General features: G+C 42.5%; 1 protein-coding gene across 7 annotated transcripts in view; it reads right to left on the bottom strand.

Annotated features, from left to right (window-relative positions):
• ZNF536 (zinc finger protein 536) overlaps positions 1-11,212 on the bottom strand; it is a 349,578-nt gene that overhangs the window by 779 nt on the left and 337,587 nt on the right. The window lies entirely within an intron of this gene.

Genomic DNA, 11,212 nt, shown 5'->3' with positions numbered 1-11,212 from the left:
CCGGTGAGTAAAGATAGGCAAGCGCGTAAGTGTTTGCTGGACCTGGGCCCGAGGTTATCACCAGCTTTAAAATAAAACGTCCAAGCCAGATTAGAAAAGGAATGTTAATGCACAAAATCTGATAGATGCACTTCTCGTGGGTGAAACAGCAACCGACTGCAAAACGAAGGCATGAATGAAAGATATCACTCCTTAGTAAGGCTATCAATATACTCTCCCTTATTTTTCAGATTATTGTGACTTTGAATCTCCGTGCTGTATCTGGTTTTGGAGGTTATGTTTCAGCAATCACATTTCAACCTATGCTGGGAAGTTGTTGATGTGTTTTACTGGAACTTTATGAGCTTTGTCTCTCAAATTAACTTAAACCAGGACCATCTGAGGTCAAATGCGCTTAGCTTGCTTTAATTTGCTCAAATAAATGAATAAATAAATGTGCCAGACCATCTACATAAAGCCAGGATAAGTGAAAAACAATACCCTATCTCCACATTTGAAGAGCACATTTTCCTTTGCTGTCGTGGCACTACTTAGGAGGCATAAAACAGACGCTGGTGTAGCAGAAGAGGAGGACTATGCTTCCCGCTATGTGAGAAGGGACTGGGACCATCTCACCTTGGTTTTAGGTGGGAATTTAACAGATAAGCAAATAGACACTTGCTGTTACCTGTACTGGAGCGGAAATGCTACCATAGCCCTCCCAGCAGAGACGGGAGCCTGGATAACTGCCGGTTCTAACCTCGCGCCGCTGCTGGCACACCAGCGTGAGCAGCCCCCGCAGGGTAAATGCACCCGAGCCAGCATCAGTGCTCTGGGCTGCTCAAATAACTTGCCATTTTTACCGTGACATCAAAACTACCGCTTGGAGGCTGAGCCCCCCAAAACATACTGCTTGCTACCCAGAGGACAGAAGCGTTAAGTCCAGTCCGCAGCTACCTAAGCCCGGTGCCCCAGGACCACAGGCACGTTTCCTTTCCCAAGGTTGGAAAGCTCCCCTCCACCCTTTGCTTTTACAAGTTGAAGGCTGCCAGAAGCGTGACCACCTGCCCCAAGACCTCCAACATACACGTTTATGTATAAATCCTGGGACGGAGTTTGGGTCAATCTTATAGTTCTCTCCAGGGATAAAGACAGACGTTTCCCTCAACAACTTCATAAGGAAAAAGAAATTAAATCCGTAAGCTGCTAATCATTACAAAGTGAAATTTCAGTGGAAAATTTCATAGCAATAGCAATGGAAGAAACCTACATAGATAATGTTACAGAAATTGGATTGGGCTTTTATAGAAAAATTTCAGCTGGAAGATATGAGGAGATAGTCAACAAAGAGATTGAAGGTGTCCCTAGTGCCTCTTAGAGTCATCCCTAAAATCAATACAGAAGCACAAATAGGCTTGAAAAATTTTGAATACAATAGTTTTGAAAACTGGAAGCGCTCTCAAAACTGCATATGAAGAAGGTCCGGAGAAAGTCTGATTTTCTTTGTTTCAGAAAATCTATAAATATTTCTGAACTCAGAAAAAAAAAAAAATCTAAGAAAACCATTACATCTCCTCTGTTGTTTATCAGAGACAGATAAAATCACCAGAATTCACAGCTGGGTTCTGGCTCTTTTTATCCTTCTCCTTTTTCTCCCTCCTGGGTAATGCCTCTGACCGGGCAGAGTTAAGGGGCCTATTGCCTAGTCTGCTCGGAGAGGGGCCAAAACGCCTTGGCTGAAGTGGGAGAAATGGTGGGTAAAGGGGAAGGAGGTGTGCTCCGTGAAGAATTGAAGTGATTTTTCCCTCTCTCCAAAAGGTAAAGGCCTGCCGCTGTCACCACCGAGATGAGGGACTATCTACACCATCAGCATCAACTCCCTTCCAGTATTTCCAGCATTTCACTTGACCGTCTGATGGCCAAAGACCATCTTCTTTGTAAGAAGAGAAGATGCCCTGCTAAGTTGTGACAAATGGTACGACTTACCCTCCACCCTTATTTAGTCTGTTTTTACTGATGCTATAGAAAAAGAAAAAAAGATACCCTGTCCATTTGGTCCTTCTTGTGTGCTGCAATGGCCAGTGACTGGATGTACTGTAGATGATATAATGTCCCCGATAATGCTCGCAGAGCAGCGTGCAGGGAGCACAGACACAGAGCAATGGGACTTCAGGAGCGAGCAGGCACCATGAGCCCATCAGCCCCGCTCTGAGCCCCTCGAGCATCATGTAGTGTGGAAATGCGCTGGACAGTTGTAGCTAGAATCGGTACCACTAGCCAACAGCATGAGATCTCACCGGGCAGCTCCTAATGCTTTACCCACAAGTAGCCATCGTTAAATGGGCATCCTAATTCATTCCTGCAAAGAAATTCTAACCAAAGAATCCACAAAGCGTGGATGGAGCTAACAACCTCACATGTATCGTGTCCAGTTTTGGGCACTTCAATACGAGAAAGATATCGAGGTGCTGGAGCGAGTGCAGAGGAGGGCAACGAAGCTGGTGAAGGGCCTGGAGAATAAATCTTATGAGGAGCGATTGAAGGAGCTGGGACTGTTTAGTTTGAGGAAGAGGAGGCTGAGGGGAGACCTCATCACTCTCTACAACTACTTGAAAGGACATAGTAGAGAGGTTGGTGCTGGTCTCTTCTCACAGGTAATTAGCGATAGAACAAGAGGGAATGGCTTCAAGCTGCAACAGGGTAGGGTTTAGACTGGACATTAGGAAAAAATTCTTCACAGAAAGAGTGGTCAGACACTGGAATAGGCTGCCCAGGGAGGTGGTGGAGTCACCATCCCTGAATGTGTTTAAGAGTCATTTAGATGTGGTGTTAGGGGATATGGTGTATGGGAGACCTTTGTAGAGTGCGGTTGATGGTGGGACTCGATCCCAAGGGTCTTTCCTAACCTAAATGATTCTATGATTCTACGTGCCAGAACAAATACAAACCCTTTCTGCCCACCACCGAACCAAGTTCAAAGCTGTGCAATTCCATGCAGAGAATGGCATTTACTAATTCAATGCACTTTAATACATCAGACAATACAAAGTGCACCTACAAGGATTCAGTTCTGCACCGCCTCCCCCATGCCTTACTTTTTCAGGCCATCAAAATTTCACATCACTGCCTTGTGAAAAGTAAGTACACAATAAGTTAATTTGTATTGTCACTATGCAGTACAACTGTGGTAAAGAGCACATTCATTTTTAATCTGGTATGAATAATATATAAATATGTATACAGACTGGGGGTCATAGGAAAGCGAGCGGTACATTGTTTACAGCAGAAGTAGTACAAAAAGTAGAGATTATTCTCACTTGCAAAGATAACAATATCTGCAATTTGCTTGTAACTAAGGGGTGAAGGAAAATGCCCATTTCTCTTAGGTACCCCATCCATTAATTTTAGCTCAAAAATTCGTTGTGGGCAGCAGGCTCTTAAAATAACCCTTCCCAGATAAGTTGGCAATAAATTTATAACGTTTTATCTAGCAGTGGTTGGTAGGTTCTTTCTTAGCAAGCTATAGTTCATATATATTTTACCCACTGTATATCTTCCAATAAAATTATATGAAAGCCCTTCAAAAGAAAAAAAAAAAAGAAATCTTCCTGATAGTTCAGGAGATAATGCGTAATACATTGCATCTGTAGTAAGGAGAATTAGACTAAAGGTGGGCCAATGAGGGGGGCAAACTATGGTGCATCTTTCTCAGATCAAAAAGTGAGGATAGGGGACAATATATTGTTTGCAGCTGAAACAATCCTATCGTGGAGCAACGTTCTCTGAAGTCTGAAGTGACTGAGCATGTGAAGAGACTTGGTAATCCTCTAGACTGACACTGACATTCTAAAGAAATGGAGCAGCAGAAAATAATAATAAACACAGCTAAAATGGCAACAATGGTAGCTGGACTTATGGAACATTTTTAGAAGGTGCGGATTTCCCCTGGAAAGGTGATTACCTCCGGCACTTGCTGGAGCCAGTCCTCAGAAAGTGACCTAAACCTTCCAGAATCAGACCCAGCAATGCCAGCAGTGCTGAGATGACCTAGGATCATCACCATCATCACCGTTTTGAGCGTACGCTGCAGAGAACGAGGAGCGTGGATGGGAGTTACTTTCTGGTCAGGACAGAGAACTTTTCTGTGGGATCAATATTTAGAAAAATCCCCCAACGTTCGAAACTAGTCCACCTTTTTAAAAATATATGCTGCTTCATTAATTTAGGCTTTGAAGAAAAAAAAAAAAGTAAGTTTGTTTTCTTTTCTTTCAAGTTTGTGATCTGATATGTTGCTTGGTGACACATCACGTCAGCCTGCATCAGTCACATCGCGTTAGGTTTCATAACATGGCATGACTGATGCAGCCCAACATGGTGCATCAGCCGAACAGAGTCAGAAAATGCAGGTTTGGAGAAAGACACGGATCTCCAAGTCTGGGGTTTAGGAGCATTTAAAGGAAAGTCTTTGTAAAGCAGGGGCCATGGATTTAAACACAACCATTGCCCACGAGTTATTCAGGATGCGAATACTTGCCAAACCTATTTTGCTTTGTCTTATCTCCAAATGTGTTATTGGAACACATGAAAAGTCAATGTCAACAAAGTGTCACCGGGTTACTTATTGTAATCCAAACACTGCTAATAGTTACTAATTTATTAACTTTGATATGGACCCATTATTTAAGATTAGCACAAAGAAATACGCGAACAAGAGAGAAAGAAAGAGTGATGAATACTAAAGTCTTTTTCATTAAAAAAAAAATCATTTACATGGTCAAGCCGCATTAATTCTCCACTTCTAAAAATATTTGATCGGCATCCAAATTCTATAAAAAATTTCCACAAAGAAACATCTTATTTTTGTGGTATTGCAGGCACATATGTAGGGCTTTGCACTAAAACGTTAAAAATGGGCATTGGACTAGTCACATGAATAAGATCAGGAATTTATTCCAGATTGTTAAAAGTGTACTAATCACAGCAAAATCATGGCTTTCTCCCAAAGCAGCAAGAAAACGGTAATTTGAAAGAAAAATGCCAATAATACATCACACACAAGCCGTCTGTTGTCCCCACTACACCACTTTTTATTATATTGCATATGTGTACATATATACACACAGATACACGCGCACAGGCACACAGACACAGAATTTAATGCATAAATTGAGGGAAAAGGCAGAAGAGCAATAAAATGATGAACAGAAAACAAATGCTGTGCAATGTACTATAAATTATAATTAAGTCCTGAATAAAATGTGTTTCTTAGATATGACATTTGTTCCCTTAAAATGCAAAAATGGCCATGATTATCTGACAGAATGTTTTTCCTGAGATGGCCAATGGCTATAGCACTTACTGCGATGCAATACGGCAAATTCATTTCAGATTTCTTTGCCTGGTTTAAGAATATCCTTCCGGTGAAAATCAAAAATAACTGCAATTACCTCTTTAAAACAAATAAATTATGTCCTCACCAAGAAATATGTGAAAAGCCTCAAAGGTTTGAATTTCTTGGAGGCAAACCTCTTTAGTTGAGATGTTGGACGCTGAAGATCTGGACTTGACCTCCTGGGCTGCTGTAGCAGTCCCAAACGGCCAGGACCACCTCTGGCCATGACCAGGCATTCTTACAGCTGGTCCAGCTGGAGTGGCTCAGGATGGATGGCCACTGCCTCCTGCACCAGCATACTCAGTCCCACTGCATTGCTGGGGTGGTCCATGCTGCTGTGGTCCATGTAATCAACACCTACCACAGTGCAAAGTCAGCAAGCCCCATTCAAACCTTCAGTGAGCCCAAACCCCCCGAGAAGAACTGCTTTAAATCATTTTTCCCTAAGCGAGCTTGCATTTGAGGTACAATCACCTTTAAACGGATGAGGCGCGCGATGCCTCAGAAGCAATGGCAGGCAATGATGGCCACGTGCTTTCCGTGCAGGAAAAAAAGACTTTGTGAGCATCTCTAGTTCTCTGGCAGCGACTACCGGGCTTAACTCATGGCTTTCTCAGACCACAGCCTCAGGGTCCCAGGCGTCTTGGTGAACACTGCCATTTTAAAGTAACGCTATTATAGCGTAATAACAAACATTTGCAAAGGGAGAACTATTTTCATTTAAATCTTGGCTAGTGCGATTTCCTTTTTTTAACGTATAAATTTTCATAAATACATTTACTATCCACAGCAAACATCCCAAGTACTGTAAGCATTACCCAGGAGGGCCGAATGGCTCTAAAGCAGCCATTCTGATCCGGAGCATAACAGTATGGATGGGAAAATGCTGAATAAATATATTTGTCCAATAGACAATAATGGCTGTGATTGAGCCATTCCACTTTATTGGTCTCAAAATATGCATTTTATAAAACTCCCAAAATACCAGACAGATTAAAGTACATCCAATCGGGTTCACATATGTAATAAAAGTTTTTATAAAACAATTGAAAAGTATATGTTTATTTACACACAGGTCCAGGACCAACCAAGATGGTCTTCCGGGAAAATTACAATATTCTGTGAAGTTTATATCTTTATTGGATTACAAAAAAAGGAAATTAGATTTTAAAAACTCTCTATTTCATGTTGACCAGGAAAAGCCATAAAAACGAAAAGCCTTGTCTGAGGCTTTTTTGATGATTTACCATAGAAGTATATACACAAAAGCATAATTATCTGCATTTTAGGAAGGCCTGGGAGCATTTTCATCTACCAAAGCTAAGGCTTAAGGTTGTGTGTTTCCCATGGGACACCTAAAGCTACGGCAGCCCCCTGACCACCCTCCATTCAACCGGATTCCTTTATTGCCAGGCTCAACCCTGCAAAAAGTCCTAAGAGCAACCAGAGGAATTGTTCCTGATAAGAGGCACCAGAGTAGTTACCCAAGTTCCCCCCTCGCTAACACAGAGGAGACACTTCCAGGGGCAGCTCAGGTCCAAGGTGTGCACTACCACCTCAAGAAACCTTTCTCTCGCTGTGGGTTACAGGAAAGATCTTAATGAGGGAAGGATAAGTCTGGGATAAAGACCCATCCCAAAGCCGCCGCGTAGCACCGCAGCCCGGGCGTTCTGCAGAGATCGGCACTCTGCAGACACCTGCAGAAGCAAGGTTGCAAATGACTGAACCATTGCTGGCTGCGGAAGAGCTGGAGAGTGAAAATACCTAATCTGTACCTAATTTATTTCAAGGATTTTTTTTCTTTAAAAAAAAAAATCTCCATTCATTGGATCAAATTAAACCCTCAGATACCTACACGGCTTTCCTGAAATGTCATCAAAGGTAGATGTGATTTAGTCATCAAGGTGTTCTTGATTTAGTATATTATACAGTGCTTGGTGTTTCTGAATAGGTATTTCAGCTTGCTGATGAGTACACCAAAGGGTTTAATGATGGCAGGGAAAAGCAGAAGTTGATGCCACACTTTGTCTTTAACACGTATTATTAAAAGATTAAGTTAATTTCACACATTCCCCCTAAAATAAAAACTGCACTTAAAGGAACTGTTCAATTCCTGATGCAAAAGGTTACAATCACTAATAATCACACACTAAATTTTCCTTTAAAAGCGAAACAAGAAAAAACAAAACCACCAACAAATGAACCCAAAAAGTAAAGCAGCGCGACACAGGGCTGACAACCACCTGGACACTCATGATAAAGAGAAACAAGGGGAAAAATCTGTGACTTCCCTTCATTCTTATGCTTTTAACTTACTAAACAAATCAGTCACAAAATTATGGAAAACATCACTAATTAACTATATACCTTTGTTATATGGAGCATAGAAACTATAATTATTTGGAGGGAGACTGAGAAACTTGCTAGCCCTCTGCAGTACACTAAATACAAGCAAATTACAAGATGGCTATTGAAGCCGCTGACGGTATACAATTCCTGGGAAAACAAACATTTCACATTTCTTGAAGAGCTGATAAAGTAACGGGATTGCTCAGCTCCAGACACTTCACACAGAATTTGTTTCTTTTTCAGAAGAGTAAGATTTTCACACAGGAAGTTTTGATTTAGAAGGGAAAACGGATCTTTTCTTGGAAAAAAAAAGGAAAAACATCAGCAGAATAGCTGAAAAGGTCCTACTAAACAAATATTAAATGTTCTGCGGAACCCTGAAAAACAAAAATTCTCCTGAAAAACTGCTGAAGACTTTGCTTTCTGAGGACCCGTGTATTTCAGACGGCTGTGGGTGGGCGCGTCCTCCCGGCGCGGTGCAGCACCCCGTGCTCGACGGCACACCGGTTTGGGTTCTGACATGACAACATGAGTTACGAGCCCGGTGCCTCAGCGGGCTCCAAACGAGGTTAGTGGGAATGCTGTCATTGATTGAGCTGGAAATGCCAGACTATCATTGTCCCGTGCTTTGGGAAATTTAATAACATTTAATTTTTCATATTTATTTACTTTGGTTTATACACATAAGCAGAGGACAGAGTTCTTATCAAGGGCGCTGGGTACCTGTTGTAGGTAGAGTAGGCCACCTCTGACTAAATTTATAATGTCAACAGTTATGAAAATGTATCAATTCCTCAATCACAACCCCTTTCCTAATCATAAAGTCACAATGGTTTGGCCAAAATTATAAGCATTAATCTCCAGCCCCACTCTGGTACCAATTCTTGTTCTCCCAGCACATCCCTGCATCTCCGTGGCCCGGGCCCCTCGGCGCCAGAGGAGAGATGCCGGAGCCCGGGCAGTAGGTGGGTTACAGCCCTCTGACAGCCTTCTCGTTCCTTTGTGCTTTGGGTACCAAAGAGGGCAGCTAAGGAAACGTGTTTCGGAGCTAGGTGGCAGGCTTTTCTTTAATATTAAGTAACCCTGAGCTCTTCCGATTATCAAAATTCCATGTTCAGAGTCCCACCTTTGCCTTCACTTACATATTTTGATTAATTGTTATGTCTATTCACTCCTTTACTTGTTTTAATCACATCAATAACATTACATTCATATTCTAAGCCCCTTGAGCAAAATATCTCAGTTTTCCTACTAGGTCATTCACAAGTTTTCTGTCTAATGTTCTGTCATACTTTTTAATTGTCCCAGTAAATATTATTTCAGGGAGCATTTAGGACTTCTGGAACAAAGCTCTATTTGAATTTAATGTACCTATGATTTCCCAGAATAAATGCTGTACTGGTGGCAGTGGGATTTTAGTAAAAAAGAGATCGTGCAATTCAGAGGTGCTAATAGGAAAGGCCTTGTCAGTGATGCTATTTTGCTACCAAATATCCTTTATTCTGCCTAGCAATTCATAAATACAATAGCATTTTCTCTTTCACTCTGGGCAGCTGTCTTGAGCTTATTTATTTTATTTGGTGGAATGGAATTTAAAAAAAAAAAGAAAATCCCGTACTCAGCTTTCTAAATTTTTCCTGCCCACATTTCAACGTGTCAGGTCCTCAGCTGCGGCTGAAGAGGACGGAGGCGCAACCTGCGCCGTGCGAAGGCCCGGCCCTCTATGCACAGCCAGGACAGGGGCAGGAGCCGCCCCGTGGTCCACAAAGCACCCAAACGCGAAGAGATGGAATTATGCACGGGCTATAATGTTTGCTGGAGCGGGACCCTAAGCCAGAGCAATTATTTCCTGCCTCTATGATGTCATTTTGCCTAAGCATGTTCTCCTCTAATTTGTTGTTACGTAACTTGGGCAATTTAGACGGTATTTTGTCACATTATAACTTGTCATGTACCTCCCGATTCTCTATCTACAGCGGCAAGTGAGTAAAGAGGCTGAGGAAATCCAAAACACTTTAAGTAAATAAATATCCAGCTCACTAATAGCTAATATTTCAAATTATCCACGAGTAGCTCGCAACCCCACTAACCATTCCGCTAAAACAGGACTGTTACCTGTTTGTGGGATTTTGCGAGCGTAGGTCGCGGAACAACTCATCTTGGGCGATGACGGTGCAGCACCATGTGCCGCCACTGCTCTGAATCGCCACCAGTGCGGCCCCAGTGGGGGCTCGCAGCAACCCACCCCTCACCAGCCACGTTTCCTACCTAGGTGTACATATAGCTAACGTCTCTGTTGAAAAAAAAAACACCAAAAAACCAAAAAAAAACCCCAAACAAAAAACCTATATATATTTATCGTACCCCATTCAACAAATCAGCAGCTCAAACAGTAAAAATTAAAAGGCTGCAAAGACTAAATTGAGCATTAACTTTGCAGGACCTCTCCCCCTGGAAAGTACAGTTGATGTTGCCGCAGAAAAAGTGTCTTTTTTATTAAGTCACAAAGGAAATGCTTTCTCCCCTTCTCCTTTTCTTTTCTATAAAAGGCTCTCTAAAATGAAAGGTGTCAGACTTTGCTTTTTCTTCTTGGCATGATCCAGAATGTATGGCTGAGGAATGACAGATGTCTGCAACCAGCTGCAATGAAGCATGCTAAAGTTTCAGTCTAATCCACTTATTTCACTGCAGTCACGTAAACCAAAACAAATGGGCAGTGCCTTACATTATAAAAACACAGCAGCATTACTTTGTTGCATAATGTAGCTGATACGCCATCTTTTTATCATTTTTCCTACTGCAGAAAGAATTCACCTCTTTATTAAAAACAGCCCCTGAAAGTTCTCCCGTTCTGCTCGCCTCTATTTTTTTCTTTTAGTGTCACAGCAGCCCTGCTATGCCCCATGCATTACTCAATACGCTGCTATTATAGAAACACCGTAATATTTTTCTAGGGAAGGCTGCTTTTGTTTTTAACGGTGCGATCTGACTGAAAAGCCACGGGGCCCGACTCGGTTCTCGCCCCCTTCTTTCGAGCCCGCGCTTCCAACCTCTCTGCGCTGCTCCGAACGAGGGCGGGATGGGACCCGCCATCCCACGGGCACGTCTTTCGGCCGTGTCACAAGTGCACCGAGCACTTACCCTTAACGGGTAAAAAAAAACCCAAACCCCGCGTTTCTGCTTTTTACTGATCAAACTGGAAACGTCAGCGGAGACGCAATTGATAACCTTAATCTACTCGACTAACTTGGTTCAAAAAAAAAACCCCCACCCCTGTTTTAATGAGGAGGAAGAGCCTGTGCCGGTCTGTTCACCGAAGCTCCTGGAAGCCCCCCCCCCATTTGGTTATGCCAGAGGGAGTACAACCTAAGCGAACATGGCACCGCTTCCTGGGGAGGGAGACCCTGCCTCACTCCACCATGTAGTGCAGCAACCTTTTGAACCCTCCCTCCTTTAATCCTTGTAAGGAAAGGGAAAGGATGAGGAGTCATG

This window comes from Rissa tridactyla, chromosome 4 (genome assembly GCF_028500815.1).
Source record: "Rissa tridactyla isolate bRisTri1 chromosome 4, bRisTri1.patW.cur.20221130, whole genome shotgun sequence".
Classification (NCBI taxonomy): domain Eukaryota; kingdom Metazoa; phylum Chordata; class Aves; order Charadriiformes; family Laridae; genus Rissa; species Rissa tridactyla.
This window is presented reverse-complemented; position numbering and strand designations above follow the sequence as displayed.